The sequence below is a fragment of the Rhinolophus sinicus genome, linkage group LG06, assembly GCF_036562045.2.
Source record: "Rhinolophus sinicus isolate RSC01 linkage group LG06, ASM3656204v1, whole genome shotgun sequence".
Lineage (NCBI taxonomy): Eukaryota > Metazoa > Chordata > Mammalia > Chiroptera > Rhinolophidae > Rhinolophus > Rhinolophus sinicus.
The window spans coordinates 161,481,832-161,506,677 of record NC_133756.1 but is presented as its reverse complement, the minus strand read 5'-3'; the positions used below and the strand labels follow the sequence as shown (position 1 = coordinate 161,506,677).

Sequence of the window (24,846 nt, the reverse complement as noted above, 5' to 3'; positions counted from 1 at the left end):
AGGAACAGTCATAACTGCCATTTACTGAGTGTCAGGTAAAATGCTAAATGTGAAAATGAACTCAGAAAATGACCAGGGAAGTGGCTAAAAGCAGGGCTCTGGAGTCAGGGGTCAGGCATGGAGTTCAGCCTTAGCCCTTTACCCGCCCTGTCTCTTCTGGCAAGTTCCTCAGCCCCTTTAGGCCGTGATTTCCTCATCTATAAAATATGGGCAATAAGACCTTCCTCGCTGGGCTGTTGGGGGGATTAAATGGAATAACTTATGTAGATCCACACCCAGTGGGCACGTCCTAATGCTGGCTACGTTACTGGTACAGGTGGAGAACCGTTCCAGGGGGACTCGTGGCGAGTAGAACACGTGAGTCCAAGGGCCTGCAAGCTGAGAAGACTGGGTCTGTCAGGAGGGTGGCTACTTGGGAGGGACTTCTTGGAGAGCTGGCCCTTGAATGAAGTGTCATATTTGGGTTGGTAAAGAGGGGACGACGCCCAGGCAGTGGCACTGGAGCAACTCATGGGCATGAGAAAAGCCGGGCATTGGGTACGGGGTGATGCCCCAGCCTCACTGATGGAGGAAGGGGACGGAAGCTCCACAAAGGTGGAGATTTGCGTCTGCTTTGTTCACTGCTGAGCCCGCAGGACCCTGGGGCTTAGAAAACCCCATAGAAACAATGGATGCTGTTGGGGAGTAGTGACTGCGAGGGCTGGTGGGATTGATTCTATGAGAGTCCGGCTGTGAGTTGGGATTTGAGACAACGAGAAGTCTCTGAGATGCTTGAGCCGGTGACCACCCACAGGCAAATGGGCTTTTGAAAACCTCTTCTGGAGGAATGGGCCGGCCGCCCTGGAATGGGAGTGAGGAGGTCAGAGTGGGGGCCTAGCTCCAGGAGGCAGCTGTTGCAGCTCAGACATCCATCACTGCTACACGCATGGACTGGGGAGCGGTGGCCATGGGAAGGAAGAAGCAGAGACAACCTGTTATGGAAGAAAAGTTGTCATGGGGCGAAGCGGAAATTAGAGGACTTAGGGAGCTCTCATTTGCAGCGCTGCCTCCATCCTGAAATACAGAGCTGGAAAAGCAGCCCCATTCATTTAGCTGAAGGTAGCTGACCCACGACTGAGGCCGGGCGTGGGAAAAGAGGAGAGGCCTGGAAATAGGGAATTGGGATAGGGTGCCACCTTACAGACTGGCTACTGAGCCCACCTCTGAATTTCCTGAGAAAATTGAGTTTGTTTGCGACCAGAGCAGTTAGTCCTGAGAACTTACCCGGAGAAACGTTATCCGGAGGAGAGGTCCAGCAGAGTCCAAACTGATTCTCCCCACCTGTTGCCTCTCAGGGCGTTCTCGTTTCTCCTGATCTTTGGGGCAGGAGCCGCTGACAGTTTCTGGGAGAGAAGAGTGTGTCGTCTGCACGGTGAGCCAGCCAGGGTCTCCTGCTGCGTGCTCAGGCCAGGCTGGAAGGGCTACTCACGAGGGAAACACCTTCTGGCTGCTTGTCTTTCCCTTTACTTCCAGCACAAGATGGGTGGACGCTGAAACTGCCTGCCTGCATGGGGGTTTACTCTGATGACAAGAAAAAAATTCTGAGCTGTCCTTAAACTCCAGTGGGGTTGAGAGGGAGAGAAAGAGAGGAGAGGAATTAACCAGTTAATATTATAGCTGTGGGCCGTCTAACAAAAGACGGCTCACGTTCCTGAATGTCTGTCAGAGCTTCCAGGTGGCCATCTGGAAAGAAATAGCAGACCACCGGACGCCACTGCCCAACCTGCTTAGGCATGAACTTTGTCACGTGTTGCCCACAACCAGTCAAAAGTAGTAAATATGTCTTCCTCACGGACTGGGCACCTGTCCTAGAACTTGCCTCGCTTTACCTCCCCACCCTCCTTGCAGCCAGTATAAATTCTTTCAAAACAACTTACATCTTTCTTCCCCAAAACATAATATATAAAAGAGCCCTGTCAACCCCAGGACTGCAGACGTGTTGTCTTTCCCACCTACCCCAGCTGCTCCTGGGTCAGACAGCACGTGGTCCTTTCCTGGCTAGCATGTGGCTCAATAAACCCTTTCTTTCAGAAAAGCTTTCGGCTGTGAATGTTTTTCTGCTTAACACTGAGCAAAACCATGTATTTGTAGATATTAGATTTGAGAGGGTTTTTTGTTGTTACATTTTTAAGTGCATGGTGAGGGAGGCCTTTTGGAGGGATTCTCCTAGCATATTCAGAATATGAATTTAAACTGGTTTCTGTTTTTCTCCCAACTACTTGGTTTTCATGGTTCATGAGTTAGGACTTTGGAATGGCATTTGGTCAGCATAGACAGGTGGGGTACATCCTGACAAGGGGAAGTATGTTGAGACTGAAGTTACAAGTTAGGCTGTGGGGACAGAGTCCCAGAGAGCAGTTTCCAGGCTCTCGGCCTCACGTGGAACGGTGCTGGCTTGGGTAGTAGATGGCCATCAGCTGTGACGAGTTGGCCATCAGCTAGTTAGCCATTTACTAATGGCTAGTAACCAGTTAGCCATTAGCCACTGATATAACTGCCATGGCTGGGCTAGCAGGCATGGATTGCAGTTAGCAAGTGTGTTGGTTGGTTGGCAGAGAAGCGGACTGTGGATTGCGGATTGTGTAGATCCTACTTCCTGTGTCTCACCCGGTCGCCAGTGAGACTGGGGTGCAGGAAAACCCCTTGTTGGGGTACTGGCGGATGTTTGCTTTTGTGTCTCGACCAGCCGCCGTCGAGAATATAGTGGTATGACTCCCCTATCTATGGCTCCGTGGGTGTTCCTTTTTGGCCTCACCACGTCTTGCGTTCTTATGTGGGGAGCGGAAGCTGAGTCCCGGCATGACATAGGGGCTGGCATGCATTCTAAGAAACGGTCTGAGTCTGGCCTCTCTTGTTTCTACCACTCTGAGTCAGTTTCCTTTTCCCTCCTGGCTGTCTTCTCCGGCATGTCCCCCCGGGGGGGGGGGGCTGATGAAGGGCATTTCTGGGGTGGAGGACAAATACAGCCATTCCTAGCAGATGTATGGCCCCAGAAGGACACTTCAGCCACTGCCCCTTTGAGATTTTTGTCACAGATCAGCGAGCCTAGCATACCGTATTTCCCTGAAAGTCAGACTGGGTCTTATATTAATTTTTGCTCCAAAAGGTGCATTTGGGCTTATTTTCAGGGGATGTCTTATTTTTTCATGTACAGCAATCTCCATTTATTCGTGTACAAAAATCTACATTTATTCAAATACAGTCATGTCATCATCTTCTGGAACATCGTCATAACTCTCCAAACCCCGAATTCTGGCTTGAATTTCTTGTGACTCCATTTCCTGTAGAACCATTGGCCCCAATCTCTCCTGTCCAGCAATAGAGCTCTCCTTAAATGAGCACTTCTTGTCCATGTAGCTGCTCGTAGTGCATTGGCAACACAGCTGTCAGTGATCTTATCCCAGGAATTCTTCACCCAAGTCACGACCTCTTGCAGGCGAGGCTTCACAAAGTTTCCACACTGATTTCTCTCCATTCTATTTTCAATGCAGTCATTGATTTACATGTGCTAATGGCCCTTGAATGGCTTGTTTATTGCAATATCAAGAGTCTGGAGATAGGCAGTCATTCCTGCAGGAATCATTATTTGATCTATTCTCTCTGCAAGGAAGTTCTTCATGTCTTTAGCGCAGTGAGTGCTGGCTGAATCCCAGACTAGCAGACCTTTTTGGCCACCTCGCAAAACAAGTGGCAGCATTAAATTGACCCACTTCCTTAAAACTGCTTGTGTGCACCGGGCTTTTTCGGTTTCAAGAACATAAATGCCTGAAACACGTTCAACCTTATCTTTCTTGCCCTTAGTGATGATTAGAGGTGGGGCTTTCTTTCCATCCAGACGAATTGCCAAACTACAGGTAACACGTGCACTTTTCAGTGGAGAGAATGTAGATTGACGAGGCACCCCTCTGATCAATTGTCATTTGAGATCCTTGGCCCATAAACACTGCAGTTTCATCCATAGCAATCATGTTGGAGAGTTGGTATTTAGAAAAGTCAATGCCATCAACAAAGGACTTGAATGCAAGTGCACGTGTAATAACTTCAGTATCTTCCAGCTTGAACGTGTTGTCGATCTTAGAGACAGTTCTTATCACTGAAGGAAGCCATCCAGCCAGTGTTGTGACGCTTTGAATTCTTCTGGGGATATTTCTAACTGTGGTGCCATTGCAAGGGCAAATGCTTGAATATCAGCCCTGCACACAACCAAAACCTTTGCTCTCCTGTCAGCAATCCATTCACAGATGATGTCTTCCAGCTCAGGAAATAATGGCTGCCGACCTGATCCACACTTGCACTTTTTAGCATTTCCCTCGTCCACTTGTTGACTGAGGTTATTGTACTCTGCTCTACACTTTTGAACCATTCGGAGATCCAACTTCTCTTTGCAGAAAGACGTAAGATTCTTGCCCCAGGAATCCTCCACGATTGCTTTCTTGTAGTCGACGGAATAGCTCTTTCTTTTTGCACTCATCTTGTCTAGGGCTCCAAATATTAGTCCCTTAAAATTGACCATTAAGTCAAATGTTAACTGAAGACTTAGGAGACAGGAGTGGCACAAAAATGACAGTTAAGGATGATGGTCCACACAAAAGTGACAAAAAATTGCAGGCACCAAAATTCAGAAAATGTTCCTTTATTTCACACGAGTGCATTAAGTACGTCTGTTACAACACACAACGTATTGATTTATGAAAATTCATATTAGACACAACCACGTCTGTTCGTTATCAAGTGCACACGTTATTCGTGCGTTGTGTCTGTGCTCCGATTGGTCATTTGGCAATAAGTCTCGAGTTCATCTGTTTACGTAGGCGTTTACCTCTTGTCCAAAGGCCCGCTTGGGTATTTACAAATACTTTTTTATAATTTATATTATTTATTTTAAGTATTAATGTCAATATTATTTATGTACATTTAATTATATATTAATATTATTTTATAATTTAGTACGTCCATCGTGTGTTGCAGTGGATGTACTAAATGCATCTGTCTGGCTGTTGATCTTAACTGGGGCTTATTTTGGGGGTAGGACTTATATTACCAGCATCCTGAAAAATCATGCTAGGGCTTATTTTCCGGTTAGGTCTTATTTTCGGGGAAATACAGAAGAAGGTCACTTGGTAAATTTGTAATGGAAGATAGAATCCCTGGGGTCTGCCTCTTCTGGTTTTAAAGACCTGTGCTTGGCTCATCTGTACCAAGTAGGTCTTCCCAGGGGCTAGGTCCACTCGGGCATTCACTAAATGGATAGGTTTGCTTTTGAGATCAGGAGTAGCACACAGGCGATTATTAATACGTGTCTTAGGGGATTTAAAAGATATTCTATTTCAGACTCTGGTCCCCTTTCCCCTTTATCTTATCTTCGGTTGCAGATTCATACTTTCACATAGCTCTTTTTCCAAATATTTTGCCCTTTTGATCTCTAAAATTGCTCATACTTCCTACATTTTTCGCATTCCTGTGGAGGCTCTGTGAATACCCCATTGTTATTCTGCCACTGCCAAATTGATCTTGGTAGGTGTTAATTTCAGGCTGGCCTGATTCTTGTTTGTTTTTGTGGTTTTTTTTAAAAAAACCTTTTAATATTGCCCTTCTGTAGTGTGGATACCAAAAAGAGCTCCTTATTTTAATTTAATTTTCCTTTTTTCTCATTGTGGTAAAATACACATAACATCAAATTTGCAAATTTACAATTTTTAAGTGTATTAAATACATTCACATTGTTGTCCAACCATCGCCACCATCCATTCCCGTAAATCTTTCATCTTGTAAAACTGAAACTCGGTCCTCATTCAACAGTAACTTCCATTCTGCCCTCCCCCTAGTCCCTGACAACCACCATTATACTTTCTTTTCATCTGCTTATTGGCTATTCATGTACCTTATTTGAAGAAATGTGTATTCAAGTCCTTTGCCCATTTCAGAATTAGTTTGTTGTTTGGGTTTTAGGAGTTCTCTATGTATTCTGGATGTCAATCCCTTATCAGATATGATTTGCAAATAGTTTCTCCCATTCTGTGGGTTGCCATTTTACTCTGTGAATACTGTCTTTTTTTTCTTTTTAACTTTTATTTAAGTATGTTTTTCCAGGACCCATCAGCTCCAAGTCAAGTAGTTGTTTCAATCTAGTTGCGGAGGGTGCAGCTCACAGTGGCCCATGTGGGGATCGAACCGGCAACCTTGTTGTTAGGAGCACCGTGCTCTAACCAACTGAGCTAACTGGCCGCCCCTAGATAATGTCTTTTATTGCACAAAATTTTTTGATTTTCATGAAGTCCAATTTGTCTATTTTTTGTTGTTGTTGCCTGTGCTTTTGGTGTCATATCCAAGAAATCATTTCCAAGGCCAATGTTGTGAAGCTTTTGTCCTGTGTTTTCTTCTAAGAGTTTTATTGTTTTAAGCCTTACGTTTAGGTACTTGATCCATTTTGAGTTAATTTTTATATATGGTGTTAGGTAAGGGTCCAACTTCATTCTTTTGCATGTCGACATCCATTTTTCTCAGCAGTATTTGTTGAGAAGATTGTCTGTTCCCCACTGAATGGTCTTGGCATCCTTGTCACAAATCATTTGACCGTGGTGAGTTTTCCTCTGGGCTCCCTGTTGTATTGGTCTATATGTCTCTCTTGATGCCAGTACCACCCTGTTTGGATGACTGTAGTTTTTTGGTAGGTTTTGAAATCAGGAGGTGTGACTTCTCCAGTTTTGTTCTTCTTTGTCAAGATTGCCTTGGCTATTGAGGTCCCTTGAAGTTGCATATAAATTTTAAGGTAGGTGTTTCTATTTCTGCCAAAAAGAAGTCATTAGGATGTTGATGGGGATTGCATTACATCTGTAAGATTGCTTTGAATAGTATTGACATTCTAATCCATGAACATGGGATGTGTTTCCATTTATCTATGTCTTAATTTCTTTCAGCAGTGTTTTGTAGTCTTTCCCCTCCTTGGTTAATTCCCAAGTATTTTATTCTTTTTGATGGTATTACAAATGGAATTGTTTTTGTAATTTTCTTTTCATATTGTTCATTGTTCATGTATAGAAATGCAATTGCACCGGCCAGGTGGCTCAGGTTGGTTGGAGCCCCGTGCTCCTAACGCCAAGGTCTTGGGTTCGATTCCCACATGGGCCAGTGAGCTGCGCCCTCTACAGCTAAGATTGTGAACAACAGCTCTCCCTGGAGCTGGGCTGCCGTGAGCAACCGGAGGTTGGCGTGAGCTGCCGTGAGCTGCTAAGTGCTGCCATTGACTACCGTGTGCTGCCATGAGCGGCCAGTGGCCAGCATGAGTGCCCGGCAGCCGGTGAGAGCTGCCGTGAGTTGCTGTGAGTGGCCGACCGACGACTGGTGACCCACTGCCTCACCCGGTGGAGCGCAAGGCTCATAACACCAGCATGGGCCAGGGAGCTGTGTCCTACACAACTAGACTGAGAAACAACAGCTTGAACTGGATTGGGGGGCAGGAGGCAGGAGAAGGTGGGGTAAAGAAATGCAACTGATTGTTGTGGGTTGACTTTTCATCCTGCTACTTTGCTGAATTCGTTTATTAGTTCTAACAGCTTTTTGTGGAACCTTTCAGGTTTTCTACATATAAGGTCATATTATCTGCAAACAGGTAATTTTACTTCTTCCTTTCCAGTTTGGATGCTTTTGATTTCTTTTTCTTACTTAATTGCTGTGGCTAGATTTTCCAGTACTATGTGAACAGAAGTGGTGAAAGCAGGCATACTTGCCTTGTTTCTGATCTTAGAGGCAAAGCTTTCAGTCTTTCACCAGTGAGTATGATGTTTACTGTGGGTTTTTCCTATATAGCCTTTATTATGTGGAGATAGTTTCCTTCTATTAATAATACTATTTTGTTGAGTGTTTTTATCGTGAAAATGTGTTGAATTTTGTTAATGCTTATTCTGCATCAATTGAGGTGCGCTTGTGGTATTTTTTCCCTTCATTTTGTTGATGGGGTGTATTACATTGATCTGTTTTCATATGTTGAACTATCCTTGCATTCTAGGAATAAATCCCAACAGGTCATGGTGTATAATCGTTTTAAATGCTACCAAATTCTGTTTGATGGTAATTTTTTTTTTTTTTTTTTTAAGGATTTTTGGGTCAATGTTCGTAAGGGATATTGATCTGTAGTCTTGTAGTGTTTTTGGCTTTGGTATCAAGGGTAGTGCTTGGCCTCATAGAAGGAGTTAGGAAGGCTTTCCTCTTCTTCAATTTTTGGGAAAAATTTGAGAAGGATTGGTACTAGGTCTTCTTTAAATGTTTGACAGAATTCACCTGTGAAGCCATCAGGTCCAGGGCTTTTTTATTTTTGGGGGGCGGAGATTTTTTATCACTGATTCACTTTCTTCAGTAGTTATAGGTCTGTTCAGATTTTCTATTTCTTCATGATTTAGTCTTGGTAAGTTTTGTGTTTTTAGGAATTTGTCCATTTCATCTAGGTCATCCGATTTATTGGTGTGTAATAGTGCACAGTTATCTCTTATAATCCTTTTTATTTCTGTAGAATCGGTAGTAGTGTCCCCACTTTCAATTCTGATTTTAGTTATTTGAATCTTTTTCTTTTAGTCCATCTAGCTGTAGGTTTGTCAATTTTGTTGATCTTTTCCAAGTCAAACTTTTGGTTTCATTGATTTTTCTCTATTTTTTCTATTTATCTCTGCTGTTAGTTTTTATTCTTTTTTTTTTCTTCTGGCTTTGGGTTTAGTTTGTTCTGCGTTTACTAGTTCCTTAAGTTGTAATGTTAGGTTATTGATTTGAGATCGTTCTTTTTTTTTTTTCTTAATGTAAGCATTTAAAGTTATAAATTTTCCTTTAGCACTGCTTTCACTATGCCCTATAAGTTTGGAATGTTGTGTTTTTATTTTCATTCATCTCTTAAGTATTTTCTTATTTCCCTTGTGATTTCTTCTTTGATCAATTGGTTATTTAAAAATGTGTTAATGTCCACAAATTTATGACTTTTCTGGTTTTCCTTTTGTTACTAATTTCTAACTTTATATTGTTGTCAGAGAAGATACTTTTATTTAAAGATTTTTTTTTTTATTACTGGGGAAGGGGAACAGGACTTTATTGGGAAACAGTGTATACTTCCAGGACTTTTTCCAAGTCAAGTTGTTGTCCTTTCAATCTTAGTTGTGGAGGGCGCAGCTCAGCTCCAGGTCCAGTTGCCATTGTTAGTTGAAGAGGCACAGCCCACCATCCCTTGCGGGAGTCGAACCGGCAACGTTGTGGTTGAGAGGACACACTCCAACCAACTGAACCATCGGGAGCTCAGCGGCAGCTCAGCTCAAGGTGCCGTGTTCAATCTTAGTTGCAGGGGTCACTGCCCACCATCCCTTGTGGGAGTTGAGAGTCGAACCAGCAACCCTGTGGTTGAGAGCCCGCGCTCTAACCAACTGAGACATCTGGCACTGGCCCATGTGGGAATTGAACTGGCAGCCTTTGGCGTTAGGAGCACAGAGCTCCAACTGCCTGAGCCACCGGGCCGGACCCATAGAGAAAATACTTTGTATGATGTATATCTTTCTAAGTCTGTTGAGAATTAATTTGTGGCCTAACATGGTCTATTCTGGAAAATATCCTATTTGCACTTGAGAAGAATGTGTATTCTGTTGTTAGGTGAAGAGTTCTGTGTACTTCTGTAAGACCTGGTTGGTTTATGGTGTTGTGTGTGTATGTCCTCTATTTGCTTCCTTTTCTTCTCTCTGATTGTTCTATCCATTGTTGTGAGTGGGGTATCGAAGTCTCCTGACTATTATTGTACAACTATCTCTCCCTTCAATTTTGTCAGTTTTTGTTTCATGTGTGTGTGTACATCTATCTATCTATCTATCTATCTATCCATCTATCTGTATATATATATATATGTGTGTGTATATATATTTATTTATTTATTTATTTATTTATTTTTAATTGAGGCCAAGCCACATTACAAAAAAAGAGAAGGCACTTTTTCTTTAAATTATCGGGATCAAATTTGTCCCAGTGGTTAAGGATGCAGCTGAGTGGTGAGTCCGACAGGATTGAAGGTGATGGCGTATTTCCCATGTTGGTCTCCTGGCTGGCTCGTCAAAGTATGTTACCGGGGAGTGGGCCCTCCTCGGCGTGGTGTCCAGGTTCTTGGCGTCTCGAGCAAAGAATTGCATGAGATACCAAGGTAAAGTGGTGAAAAAGCAGTTTATTAGAAGAAAAAGTACACTTAAAGAAACAGAAGTGGGCTCCGAGCAGAAAGCCGTGGCTCAAGGGCCGTTATTAGGAGAGAAAGTGCACTCCAAAGAGTGTGGAGCAGGCCCCAAGCAAAGGCAAGGCTCAAGCCGCCTGCTTCATGTATTCTGATGGGCTGTCATTAGGTATATAAATACTTACAATTGTTATATTTTCTTCTTGTATTGAACCTTTCATTAATATATAATGTCATTCTTTGTTTCTTGTAACTTTTGATTTGAAGTCTATTTTGTCTGATATTAGTACTGGTATGGCCACTCCTGCTCTCCTTTGGATACTGTTTGCATGGGATAGCTCTTCCCAGCCTGTCATTTTCTACCTGTTTGTGTCTTTGGATCTCAAGTGAGTCTTATTTAGTTGGATTGTGTGTTTTTATCCATTCTACAAATCTCTGTCTTCTGATTGGAAAGTTGAATCTGTTTGCATTTAAGGTGATTACTAATAAGGAAGAACTGTTATTGTTCTTTTTGTTTTCTGTCTGCCTTTTAGTTTTTGTGTCCCTCATTTACTGCATCATTGTTTTCTTTTGTGTTTAGCTGATTTTTTGTAATGGAATGTTTAAATTACTTTCTCATTTCCTTTTGTGTATATTCTTTATTGCCTGAACAAATGAACCTTTACTAACAGCTTGTTACGTGTCGAGGGCTAAGTGCTTGCCCACCTGCCATCCCCCTTGTCTCATTTAGCCTCACAGCGGTGTGGATGCACAGCGTGGAGAACAGCAGCCCTGTTTCACTGAAGGATCCAAAGGTCAGCCTGTGGAGTTGCCCAGATTTTCTGTAATCTCCTCCCATTGCATTGTGGCGACAGGAAGGAGTGCAAACAACCAGGTGGTTTTCTGTCCTTGCAGCCAGTGGTTCGTGTATGTAAATTGTTAACAATGACCTTTCAATTTCTGCTGCTTCCACCTGCCGTCTAGCACATTGCAGGGCTGCTGTGCACCATCCACAGCAGAGAATGAAAAAGAAGAGTGCGCTGGTGTGACTGGGAGTTGAGCTCTGGTGTCAGACGGTTGGGTTCAAGTCCCTGAATAATTAAAGCATAACGAGGGAGGCCAGACTGAATGGTTAAAAGTATATTTAAAACATCACATAGGTATGAATGTTCATAGCAGCATCGTTCATCACAGGCCTGAAGTGGAAACAACCCAAAGGTTTATCAACCAATGGATGGAGAAGCAAACTGTGTTCCATCCATACAATGGAATTTTACGCAGCCGTAAAAAGGAATGAAGCACTGACACACGCTACAATATGGATGAAGCTTGAAAGAAGTCAGTCACAAAAGGCTTTATTGTATTTTCTTTATTATATGAACTTTATAGGAAATGTCCAGAATAGGCAAATTCATAGAGACAGAAGGTAGATTGGTGGTTGCCAGGGGCTGCTGGGAGGAGGAAATGGGGTTGACTGTTAATGGTACTGAGTTTCTTTTTGGGGTATTTGAAAAATGTTCTGCAGTTAGATAGTGATGATATTTGCACAACATTTTAAATATACTAAAAACCATTGAATTGTGTGCTTTAAAATGTGCATTAAAATAGGGTGGCCAGTTAGCTCAGTTGGTTAGAGCGTGGTGCTAATAACACCAAGGTTGCTGGTTCGATCCCCACGTGGGCCACTGTGAGCTGCACCCTCCCTAAAAAGAGAAAAAGTTAAAATGGTGAAAAAAACTGAAAAAAGAAAATTTGAAGTATCAAACCAAAAGCTTACTCATAGCACATTAGACTTACTTCTCCCATTTGTCACCTATACATTTTGTACCTATTTGTGACCAGAGTATGTGTGTTATTAGGCCCATGTGCCAAACAATTCTAATTGGTCATGTAGCTGTGATTGTATCAATTTACCATGATTTGATACAGTTTTTAAAAATTATACTCCCTATGTTACACCGGGCACTTAAGGAGTACTCTACCAATATTTATTGAGTTACCTATTCTTGCCATTCCCATTTCATTAGTGTGGACAGTTGCAACTTAACTATAAATACCTGTTGTTTCAGATTGTTTCAAAAAAGACAGCATCCCTTAAATTACGTGCCATTCAATAAGAGCTCTACATTTTCCACTTGTAAGCCGTGTGTGTATTTCTTCCAGATGGAAGATAGCTAGCTTATGTGTTCTGGTCACAAAGATAATATCTGCTGATTTGAAGAGATTACGGTAGGGGTCTTGCCTGGACTGTGACCTTTGGCCTTTAGAGGCCTCTGAACAATCCCATATCTGCAAAGGAGCGGCTTCTGTTTGTGTTATTATTTTTAATCTGTCTGCCCTGTCCTTCTTTTCATTAACTTCTCTGCGTCTTGAGTTTGCTTGGCTTTCATCATCTCCTTCCAAATAGCTTCTTCGATACCTTCTCTGAGAGGCCTGGGAAGCCATGTCCTCTTGTCCGAAGATCGTGTCTCTTATCTGCAAATGAGAAGAATAGTGTTTGCCATTTGTTCTGCCAAATCCACGCCCTTAATTCTTAACTTTATTCTCTCCTACCTTCTCTGTCGTGTGATTTTTCTGAATCCCAGAGCTGTGTGCTTCTGTGACTCATTTGAAACGCTCATCTGTGGCAGCTCTTTTGTGGAAAGGCAGCAGTGGACTTCTAAGACTCCTTTCTCCCTTTCCCTTGTGTGCGGCAGAGCTGTGCACAGCCTCCCTTCTTGCCGGTCCCCTTTCCCTCTGTGCGCAGGGCTCAGCAATCTCGAGGTGAGATGTGGTAGCAGTGACAGACTATTTTAATGTTACAGTGAGAGACTATTTATAATGTTACTGAACTGTACCTTGCTTTTTTCCTTGGGAGCTATTTTCCAGGAATGAGGATGCTCTCATGCTCTCCGCATCTTCGCCGAAACCCCCTTTTTAGCTAACAGCAAACTTGGGCAAGACAGTTCATCAGAGTCAGGGTAGAGCCCAGGACCTGGAGTGAAACTAACAGGCCTTCTCAGTGATGGAGCGGCCAGTGGCTCACTGTGTGAATCTCAGGATGCGGCTGTTATTTGTTGAATGAAAGTACATCTATCTACAGCGACCTCTTTGTCCATCTTGTCATTATTCTGTTTATTGAGATTTCAAGTTTCAAAGCTTATTTCCCATCCTCTCCCCTCTGATTTAAATTAACGCTGTCTGAAATCCCTTTACTTCTTCAGAAAGTCTATTCTGGAATTGTAGATACCGGGTGGGCTTTCTGCAGACAAAGGGACCCCAACCTCATTCACAAGCCCAGGGGAATTGTAATTAGGAAGCTGGTGGGTCTCCTTTTCCCGTTTAACTGAGCTGCGGGTTAGGGAAGGAACCCCTTGGTGAATAATGTAGCGGGTGGGCAGCTTCTCTGTGTAGAGCCGTGTCGGTCTAAACTTCTCAGCGAGAGTGGCAAAGGCTGGGGAACATGAGAGCAGAAGTCTTGGGTGGTTTGCATCTGCTGGCTGCTTTTTCCTCATTGAGAACTGAATTTGTATAAACGACTGCAACAGTAGAATGGTAATGGCAGCTCTGTTTGTTCTGTGCTACTGTGGTCGCTTCTGGAAGTAAAAGGTGTTACCCCGAGGAAACTGAGGCTCCCGCGGGTGAACTCCTTGCCTGAAGTCATCCAGCTACGGGTGGTAGAGCTCTGGTCCAGACGCGTGTCTGCCCTGACCCCAGCCCGATGCAGTGCCCTGGCAGTGCCACTGCCGACAGAACAAAACAGCCGACTCACGCGCATGTGTCTCTGAATCGCTCCAGGTTTGGTCCTTGTCATTTCTGTGCCAATGTCCTTCCCAAAGCCTTAGTGTCCTTGTATTCTTTCCCCAGTAGCATCTGACATGATTCCTGGGTCCTTGGAGTAATGTTCTTTGCTCAGAAAATCTTGTGTCTTGTGGGTTTTACAAAATTACCCATGGCCTCTGTTCTCTTTTTGCTTTTATTTCCTCTCTAGAATGCTGCTGCTTTAAGGCCATGGGGAAGATAAAGATAATCCTGCCGAAGGGTTTGAAGACATGTAGAGTTTCTCGGAGTTGAGGTGTTTTAAGCCCGGTTGTTGCCGCATGCACTCCTGGTTGTCCTGGTGAAAGGGGGGTGTCTTACCAGGATGCAGTCGGGGGCAGTCGAGCCCCGGACCCAGTAAGGCGTCTTATCCTCGGCCCCAATTCCTCGGTCACATGTGTGTATTTCTCAGCATTGAATAAATGAAATACGAGTCCAGGCCCCGCACCATTCCTGAGGAGGGTGGAGTTTGGTAGAAGAAGGAAGCCAAAGAAGTGAGGTGCTTGGAGGCGGGGCCGCGAAGATGGGGGAGTGGCTCTGAGAGTCTTGGGGTTGACAGGAAACCATTGTTTAGAGTTGGCCCTTTGCCCGTTCTGAAGCTGCAAGCAAGTTGCCAGGGGACAGGCCTTCCGGTGACTGCCACGGTATGCACCTGGTTTTAGGTCCACGCCATTTCTTCGTTCCCCTGACATTTGTCCCAGCCCCATGTTCTGAGATCGGGCTGATGGCCCTGCTGACAAATAGCCTGGCACCTTTCTGCAGGGGGTCTTCTGAGCCACGTTGGGTTTATCTTGTTGGCGTGTGGAGTCTGAGAACACACATCCTCCTTGCTTGCCCCTCCTCCTTCCCTCTGCCCCCAGGCCCACGCTAGAGGCGTGTGTACTCTGGGTCCGCGGCAAAACAAGCTCACTCGCCCCTCATTACATACATGCTCCTTCTGACTCTGCTAATCTGAGTATTTCAGATCAAACCGGCCTCATTCTGAATCCATTCATTCATATATTCATTCAACAAACATTTTGTGCCCGGCATCGTGGAAACCTACATGCTCAAGCTGTTGTCTGATATTATCTAACTGGCATGACTTGCAGAAGTTTGGGCCATTCATGTGCCTTTGACCTGATGCCCGTTTTATAAACTCAGCTCGTCCTCTTGAGTAATACAGTAGCTCTTCTCCAAAGAGTTGGGGCCAAGATTGACCTCATTCAAAGGGGGAGCCTGGAGCAGGCCCCTCAGTGCCAGGCCTCATTCTTGGTGGCCGTTAGCTCTCCCCTCCTCCCCACCCCCTTTTGTTATCTGTTTGCCACTCCTCGCTCAGTCCTCAGGATTGGCCCACTCATGGCCTCTGGCCTGGAGCCCATGCGACTGTTGTCACTACCTGCCCCCTCCCACTCCAGGGCTTCTCATGCTTCCCAGTTTAAGCTCCTGAAGGTCTCAGTAGAATCTCTGTCATCAGCACACAGGGAGCCACACCCCAAGTTCTGCAAAGACGCTCTTTAATGATGGGAGTGAAGGGAGAATTTGAAATAAGACCGTTTTCTGCATTTGTTTTACCTTTTGAGACTCACCCAATGGCTTGAGACAGTCCAGTTGGGCCCATGGTGCTGGGATTGTCTGCGTCTCTTCCAGGAGTACTACTGAAACCCTCAGATTTGTGTGGACACTGGAGGCTTGTGGGGCTTGGCCTAGCTCCTCTCTGAGCGGCTGGAGGAAAGGCGCTTCCGGATAGAAGAGATCTTCTGGGAGGGACCTGAGTGGGCTGTCCTCCCCTCCAGGTGGCTCTGCTTTGAGGCCAGCGTGTGGAGGTCACACACCCTTAGTGTGGCGTAAGGGTGGGGAAGCTGATAGTTCATTCTCTTATCTCTTTATTCTTTTGCCTCTTGTCTTCCCACCCATCCCGTCTACCCACCCACACCCCCCAAAAGGGACTGTGAGAAGTAGAATTGTGGAGAGCAGTGTAGACTGCAGATTCGAGGCCTGGTGATTTACCTCCCTTCTACAGGAGCTGTGGGTAGAAGCAAGAATTCTAATTTGCCTTCCCATGAACTTCTCTTTAATGCGAAATTCTTTAGGCAGAGGAGGGGAGTTCACTTGCTGTGTGCCTTCCCACCTAGAGAGCTCACTGACTGCTGTGAGGGAAGCGACTTGGGCATTTTAACTCCACATCTTGCAGTGGACGCTCCATAGGCATGAGAACACGTGCTAACTTAGGGGCGAGCTGGCAGGCCTCCCGTCTCCTCCAGGACCACCGCTGGCCCCGGGCCGCCGTTCTAGGCCCTTCCCCACAACGTGACCGTGGCTGTGAGTGCTGCTGTCCCAGAAGGCTGAGGCACCTCTTGCCATGGGTCACCCAAGTTCAGGCCAAGGAACAATTTCCGCTTATACAGAATGCCAGCCGTTTTCCAGACCTGTTCCCTTTGTCGGTAACTCTTACATCCATCAGAGCAGTCGACATGCATTTATTTAGGTGTTAGATTACTCTGAAGCTTAGGTCTGGCTGTGGCAAAACAGTGCAAGCCAGACAAAGCCTGAGAACAAGTACAAAGCAATGAAACACATCAAGCACTATAAAATATGGTCCGTCCTCTGGGCTTGGTTCCAGTTTTCCTTGGAGCTAAGTTCTAGAATTTCAGACCAACCTCTTTTCTTAGCTTATCAATTCTCCATACCCTTGAACTCCTTTCTCCCAGGTAGGAAAAGATGAGGGGCCGTCTCTGCAAACCTATACCTACCAGTTTGTGTAGACCCTTACTGGGGACAGAGTATTTTTACATACATTCCTGAGGGAGGTAAGGGTCTCATTTTGCAGGTGATTTGCCCAAGGTCACAAAGAACCCAGGCTGGGATCCAGGTGTTCTGCCACCAGATCTCCTGTCCGTTCTGGGATGCCATGTTTGTCTTCCTTCAGGGTTGATTAGTTTCATAAACACTGACCCAGTGCCTACTTGGTCCTGCTCTGCCAGGTGTGGGATGCCACGATGAATACGTCCTCCTTTCAGGTCTGGCAGGGGGTGAGCTACTGCTGCCTCTAGCTAGCCTGTCACTTGGGCGGTAAAAGGCTCTTCTCAATCGTGTTAAGAGCAGACCGCCCGCCTGTATAAAACTGCTTGGCAATAAGCAGAACAGGCATCTGTCCGCAGCCTTGACCCTGGCCTGCCCATTGCTAAGCGAAGACAGTGGGCTGGGACAAATGGTGGGGTCACTCAGGAAGCATGTGGTGAATGAGAAGCCGGTGCCTTCCCTGGACAGCTGGGCCCACACACAGAAAGCGGGGGGATTGAGAGGAGAGCGAGGGAGCAGGTCCTGCTCAGAGGTCGTTAGTTCTTGCCAGTCCCACCAGCAGCAGGGCGAGTTCTAGCAGAGTCTGTCGGGGCTGAAAGAAATTCAGATCGGCGTGTCTGTTTCAGGGGGTGAGGAGGAGGAGGGACCCAAGGGACGGGTATTGGTATGAAGAGCCTTGGGGGACAGACAGACAGTGTGGGGGGAAAGGGTAGTTGCCCTGAGCTTGAAATGCTAAACGGTGCGAGCAGTGGCTGGTGCTTAGGCTGGGACCCAGGAAGAAGGGGGACTGGACCGGATGTGGGGCCTCAGAGGCTTGGAGCCACCCTCCCCCACCCTCTGCTTACTGTTGGCCCCGGACTTCTGATTACCTTTGTTAGGGTTCCCCCCCAAACCACCAAACTCAGTTCTGATGCTGTCTACCCAGAGATTCCCCAGGTTAAGGGCTCAGTCCCACAAGATGCCCCCTTCCCACGCAGACCACACTGTGGATGCCAGCCGCAAGCCCTGCTCTAACCTGTGCTCTCACCCCACTACAGCTTAGTGGTTCTCGCCACCCCCTCCTCGGGCTCCACATGCCGGTTGCAAGTCCAGGTTGTTACCTGTGCTGCTGACTGGCTGTGAGGCAGAGGTGCCCACAACCCCCTCCTTGGTTCGGTTAATTTCCCAGGACGGCTCACAGAGCTCAGAGAAACATGTGACTTACTAGATCACAGGATTATTGTAAAAGGATGTAATTCGGGAACAGCCAAATGGAAAGAAGATGCACAGGGCAAGGTATGTGCGAAGGGGCACAGAGCTCAGAGCTTCATGCCCTCTCAGGGTCACTGCCCTCCCCGCGTCACCACATGTTCACCCACCTAGAAGGTCTCCAAACCCTTTCTGTAGGGTTTTTATGGAGGTTTTGTTACATATGCACGATTTAATTAAATCACTGATGATTGATTCAACCTCCAGCCCCTCTCCCCTCCCCAGAGGAGGACGGGGGTGGGCTGGGAGGTGGGGGTGGAACTCAAAGTGCCAACCCTCTAATCACATGGTTGGCTCCATTGGCAACCAGCCCCATCCTCAGGTGCTTTCCAAAAGTCACCTCATTAACATAACAAAAGAGGCCTCTTTCACTCTCGACACTTGGGAAATTCCAAGGGTTTGGGGAGCTGTGGGCCAGGAATTGTGGAGGAAGACCTAATATATAAGTATATTTGGGTCATCTGAATGACCAAATACATATTTCCTACAAATCACAGTATCGCACCCTCTCTGTTCCTTTAGCACGAGACTTCAGGCTGGCTATCACGGGTCTCTGCGCCCCGCCCAGGAACTGCTCCCCGAGGCTCGCTGAGGCCTGTGGCCCCTCTCCCAGTAGCTCCCACCCAGGGGAAGGCCCTGGTACAGCCCTCCTTGGGTGGAGCTGGATCACCCCTGGAGCCCTTGGCCTCGGCCTCTGCTTGGTCGCTGGGCCAGGCGTCCTCAGGTTCCGAGGCCACTGGGTAGCTAAGAGACTTGCATTTGCTCCAAAGCTTTTTGAACACTCAGTGTTGTAGGCCCTGTGCTAAGTGCTGGAGACACAGCAGGGAACCAGAAGGACTGAGCCCGCACTCCCTTCATCAGGGGAGATGGCGGAAGGCCAGTTACTGTTTAATTACAGCGGTGATAAGTGCTGCAAAGGAAAGCACAGGGTAAGGAGGGTGTGTGCCTGAGCGTGTTTGCGGCCAGGAAGCTGCCCCTAGGCAGTTATCTGCCTCCCCAGTGGGCAGCGGCTGGGTGTGGGTCTTAGACCACAGAAAACCTTAGGCAGCTTCCAGCGACTCAAACTCTCCCTGAACCGGAGTGGAGGGTGGGGGGAGCTGTGGCAGCTGCGGCCTCCTCCACCCCTGGCTGGAGTCAAGTTCCTAGAACTGTGTGTGGGCCTGGTGAGTCCTTTCCCACTGGCACACCTGAGGACCCCTCGTGGCACTGCTTTTAACCTGCCCCTGTGGTGTCACTAAGGTGATGGGAGAATGGCCTCCAGGGGACAGGGCCTGTTTCCAGTTGAATTAAATACTTTCTCTGCTGGCAGATTATCAGTTTGTGGGTGACCCAGGCTTGTTCTTTCTTCACATTTGTTGAGCACATACTTCCATCCAGACTGTTGACAAAAAAACACACATCCAGCCTAATAGAAAGCTTCTAAGAGTTTATTTGAGCCAATCCGGTGACAATTGCCAGGAAGCAAAATCTCAACGATTGAGAAGATGCTCCGCAAAATGGCAATTTGCAGTTTATTTTATACGTAGAATCAAAGGGGGGTAAAGCGGGGAAATCTCTGGGATTGGATTAAATTGGAGAGACAGGTACTTCTTCCACACAGGTGGGCACAGGATAGTTAATAGTTCACTTTTTACCACACATAGAGATGGTGATTAGGAGACAAGAATAATAATGAGGGGTTCTATAGCTTCCTGCTCTGGTCTGGAAAAAGGGATTACTGACATTCCAAGGGCATGTTATCCTAGATGCAAAAAAACAACAGCCAGGCTCACTGAAGGTGGAGATTGACCTTTGTCAAGGAAGCTACGGACTACAGATGTGACTTCCTGCCATGGCCCACCTTAGTTAGGAATTTTTATGTTTACGCCATCCTATGTGTTGGTTTTCAGGCTCCTGAGCTTGTCAGGTTTAACATGTGGGCCCTTTTCCGTCCACAAGACTCAGTCCCTCCCTCAGAGAACTCCCAGCACAGTCTTGGTGTTTTTCTTCCTGGCCTCTTACCCGTTGACCTTACTGAGTGAGACGGGGCAGGAAATTCAAAACAAACTGCTTGGCACCCCACTGGAGGCAGGTGAAAGAGATTGAGGGACCTCCCTCTAAATCTCCAGTGTGTTCTGGCTGGGCGTTTCAAACCTTGGCTGGGGTCCACATCAGCCCTTTTGGGATGCTCTCAACCCTCTACCCTGTGCAGGGCCAACCAGATGTCCTTTGGGGTTGTCCCAGGGCCCAGTTCTAGGAGGACAGCTCCCGCTGGTGGCTGCAGTGTTTCTTTTGTGATTGGGCTGCCAAAATGATGCTGACACACGAATTTTGAGTGATTCAAGTTTGTATAGAGAGAAGGGGATCACCCCCAAATATTGCCTGGGGACCCACACATCCTAGGGGCAGCCCTGCCCAACGGCTACCCATTGGGCCCTCCAGCTCTACTTAGCAGCTCTTGGCCTGGACCAGAAAAGAGGATAAGGGCCTATTGTGTCTCTGGGGCCTGAATGGCACTTTGTTTTCTGCATTCGGCTCCCCAGGCCATCGGCCCTCCTGCTGCTGCAGTTTCACAGTCCAGGCTCCCGAGAAATCCTTTCCCACCCTGGCTTCAAGTTGTCTAACTGAATATCCAGGGAGGAGAGGGCTTTGAGCCAGCTTGAGGTCTGGTTGGCTGCTGCCAGATGGGAGCACCCGCACTGGGTGCTGAGAGAAGGGGCCTTCCCTGCGGAGAGACCTCAGCTGTGGGGGGAGGAGAAGAGGGGGAAGCCCCTTTGTTAACAGTGAGCTAAGGGGCGAGTTGGCAGGACAGGAATGTGGCGGGAATACAGAGAATTTGTGGGGAACCCCCTCCCCTCCCCCCGTCCCTGGGTGATTGGAGGCTGGGGGCAGCTGGGCAAAAGCAAGATGGTGGTATATGCCCCCCTCTTCCTTTCCCTTTCTGCCTTCTTGCTCTCTTGCGTAAGCAGGAAAACAATCCCAAGAATTGGAGGTACCTCCTTTGTGTTTAGGTCAAAGGAATGAAAAGGTGGTGTGGGGACCAAGAGAAAACAAGCAGAGCGCATGTTAGATTTGGAACCAAACCGCAGGAAGTAGCCTGTGCAGCTGAAACTCCCCGGCCCAGTTACAGGACGCGCTGAGGGCAGCCTGAGTCTACAGGAGTTGAATCCGCTCTCCGCTCACCTCTGCTACCTCTGCTTATGTCACAAAGTGAAGAAGTGGTATTGTGTTACGTTTTTGCAAATCTCTTTAATGGATTCTCATATCTGTGCTTCTGCGTTCAGTCTGTTCTGATAAATAATGTTTATGAAGACATTCTGGACTCACCCAGACACGTAATTGTAAAAGGGAGGAATACTTCTAAAAGCCTTTTCAGACGATTGTGGATATTCTTGTTTGATACTACACCAAAACTTGACAAACAGTAGTTTATGTTAAAATCCATTGGCCTTTCTTGAATTGCAAATGGGCCTTTTACCCGATGTGATTTTGTAACCCCACACACTATTCACTTGGAAAATATTGGTTCACTGAGTTATGCTGCTCTTCAAGATGTTGACACATTTTATAACAAAATGTCAAGATACCACGTGTAATATCACCACTAATCTTATCAGAAAAGTCTTTATTGAGAAGGCTGTCAAGCTTACATGACGGATACAAGCTTTCCAAAATTCTAGTTTTGGCTCCAGAGCTCTTATTTTACCATTGGCAACAAATACTATCAGTTGTTTTCATTTTCAAGGAAAAGTCTGTCAGATACCCAGCCAGCCGCCTGTCAGTTGTTCTTTCAAGTAAAAACAGTGTTTCCAGAAAAACTGGCTAGTTCAGCTCGCAACTTTCACCACCTCAGAGGTGCTTTTCCTCCAGCCTACCACTGGGGCTGGGCGTGGGGAATGTTTACTTCCCACCTCATCACAAAAGGAGTCATTTTTACTGCTTCCTCAAGGCCAGTCTTCAGTGAAGCTGCCTCTTTTGACTATGAGTGGGCAGAGGTGAAGGGCTCCGTGACTGCCAGGTGGGCTGGGGCCACTTCCCTGATGCTGTCGAAAGCGCCAGCAGTTTTGCCCACCACTGCTTCTGCGCCATTGGTGCAAATGTCAACATGGTGGAAGAGGCGACCACCTCTTAGTAGTATGGGACCCTTCTTGAAATGTTCTTGAAGACCTGCAGGGACTGTGGCGACCCCACTGGAAGAAGCAGGAGTCTAGGAGGCCACTGCCTGCAGACTGAGAGGAGGGAAAATCAACTTGAAAAATAAAACAAGTTGGCAAGTGTGAGTCTTCCAACTGTGTTCTTCTTTTTCAAGGTTCTTTTGGCTCTTTTGGCTCTTTTGCATTCCCATGTGAACTTAGGATCATCTTGTCAATTTCTGCAAAATAAGATAAGCTGCCATTTTTATAGGGATGGCATTGAATCTGTAGATTAATTTGAGGAGTATTGCCAATACTCTGATCCATGAACAGGAGGTGTTTCCCTTTTTGTTTAGATCTTTAAAATTTTTTTTTTTATTGTTTTTTTAAAGATTTTATTGGGGAAGGGGAACAGGACTTTATTGGGGAACAGTGTGTACTTCCAGGCCTTTTTTCCAAGTCAAGTTGTTGTCCTTTCAATCTCAGTTGTGGAGGGTGCTGTTCAGCTTCAAGTTGTTATTCTTTCAGTCTTAGTTGTGGAGGGCACAGCTCAGCTCCAGATCCAGTTGCCGTTGCTAGTTGCAGGGGGCACAGCCCACCATCCCTTGCGGGAGTCAAACCAGCAACCTTGTGGTTGAGAGGACGCGCTCCAACCAACTGAGCCATCCGGGAGGCAGCTCAGCTCAAGGTGCCGTGTTCAGCCTTAGTTGCAGGGGGCAGAGCCCACCATCCCTTGTGGGACTTGAGGAGTTGAACTGGCAACCTTGTGGTTGAGAGCCCACTGGCCCATGTGGGAATCGAACCGGCAGCCTTCGGAGTTAGGAGCATGGAGCTCTAACTGCCTGAGCCACCGGGCCGGCCCTAGATCTTTAAATTTTTTCAGTGATATTTCGTAGTTTTCAGAGTCCCCCATCTTTTGTTACACTTGTTCCTCAGTATTTTATTCTTTTTGTTGCTGGTCTTGCTGTGTATTGATTTAATTTTATGTTTAACCCCTCCTCCCCACTCTCTCCTTTTCAACTAGACTGAGTCCCCGACAGGACCTTTTGGTAGCACAGTGCGCTGGAGTAAAGCCTTTGTGGTTTATTTTTCTGTCTACACCCACCGCCCTTGGGAATAAGACACAGTCTGTATTGTCTATGGCCTAACAGTTGGAGAAACCAAAGCCCAGAGTGCAAGGTGACGTGCCTCTCAGCACAGCACTGCTTAGTGGGAGCAGAGGTAGGACTGGGATGTTCTCCGATTCACGGCCTGCGGCTCCTTCCGCTCACCCTGTGGGGAACTGACTTTCTATTCTTGGGCCCCTGGGCTTGTGTTTCTACCTCTCTTATGTCGAGCCCCAGGGAATGATGGGAAGAGGGAGGATTAAGGCTGATATCACAAGGGCTGAGCCCTGGGGTCACTTTTCTGGGCGTCTCTTACGTGCCAGACACCTGCGTGTTTCAGAAATGCACGGCCTTGGTGAGTTCTCGGAGCAACTCCACGGGATGCCTCGTGTCTTGCTTTTTATAGAACAGGACACTAAGGGGCAGAGGGGCAGGTGAACTTCCAAGCCAAAGAGTGAATGACATTGGATGTTGGAGCTGGGATTCAGCACAGTTCCCAGAGCTCAAGCTGAGGTGCTGGAAGAGGGGAGTCGTGGGGAGCAGGAGGCGGATGGGGCCTTTCCTGGAAATTGTGAGGCTCGTCAGCACTAGGGTTGGGTTGGCTCAATCCAGAAGCATTTGCTTATTGGCCTGAAGCTGGTATCTCAGAGCGGTTGGCTTGTCGCATCGCTCTGGGGGCGGTGAAGAGACAGGAGAGGCCTGGCAACAGCCCGTGTGATCCCGCACCCTGCTGCGTTACTCTGTGGTGATGAACGCGGGTGGTGGAAGCTAATTTGCCGCGTTAGGTCTTGCCTTCACCAACCACGTGGTGAATTTTTAGTGTCGGGGCCATTACCCACTACCTTTGTTTTTCCATAGCACCCAGCAGCGTTTCTGTTTCCCAGTGGGCATTCCTTACACGCTTTTGTTTTGTTTTTTAAGATTTTATTGGGGAAGAGGAACAGGACTTTATTGGGGAGCGGTATGTACTTCTGGGACTTTTCCCAAGTCAGGTTGTTGTCTTTTCAGTCTTAGTTGTGGAGGGCACAGCTCAGCTCCAGGTCCAGTTGCCGTTGTTAGTTGCAGGGGGCGCAGCCCACCATCCCTTGTGGGAGTTGAACTGGCAGCCTTGTGGTTGAGAGCCCGCACTCCAACCAACTGAGCCATCTGACCACCTGGGAGCTGAGTGGCAGCTCATTGACTTCATTCTAGTTGCGGAGAGCGCAGCTCGCTGGCCCATGTGGGAATCGAACTGGCAGCCCTGTTGCCCAGAGCTCGCACTCTAACCAACTGAGCCACCTGTCTGCCCCCCTACATGCTTTTTGAATACATGGAAGACATTCTACCTGCCTGCTTTGCTCCCCAGAAGCCATAGAACCTCAATGCCTCTGTGGTGGGATTTAGGGTGATGGAGAAGAATGGGGGACCAAGGCCATTTGAGTGGTCCAGCTGCCCTGGTGGTGTGAGATACGAGGCAGGGACAGATGACAGACCTGCCTCTTGCTGGCATGTCCCCACCCTGAGAGATACATGCACACTGCTGTGGTTGCCGCCTGGAGTGGCTGGTGGGAAGTCTGGTCCATCTGTCACACTCAGGGTCAGCAGTGTTCTTCTCACATCT

The 24,846-nt window shown here is 47.0% G+C and overlaps 1 protein-coding gene across 9 annotated transcripts in view; it reads left to right on the top strand.

The window, feature by feature from the left end:
• Positions 1-24,846, top strand: part of PC (pyruvate carboxylase) — a 91,971-nt gene that overhangs the window by 11,427 nt on the left and 55,698 nt on the right. The window contains exon 3 of one of the 9 annotated variants that reach the window (XM_074336748.1): positions 317-357. The exons of the other annotated variants lie outside the window; for them this stretch is intronic. The gene's annotated coding sequence lies outside the window, so the exon portion shown is untranslated. The remainder of the gene's footprint in view (positions 1-316; positions 358-24,846) is intronic. 9 annotated transcript variants of the gene reach the window in all.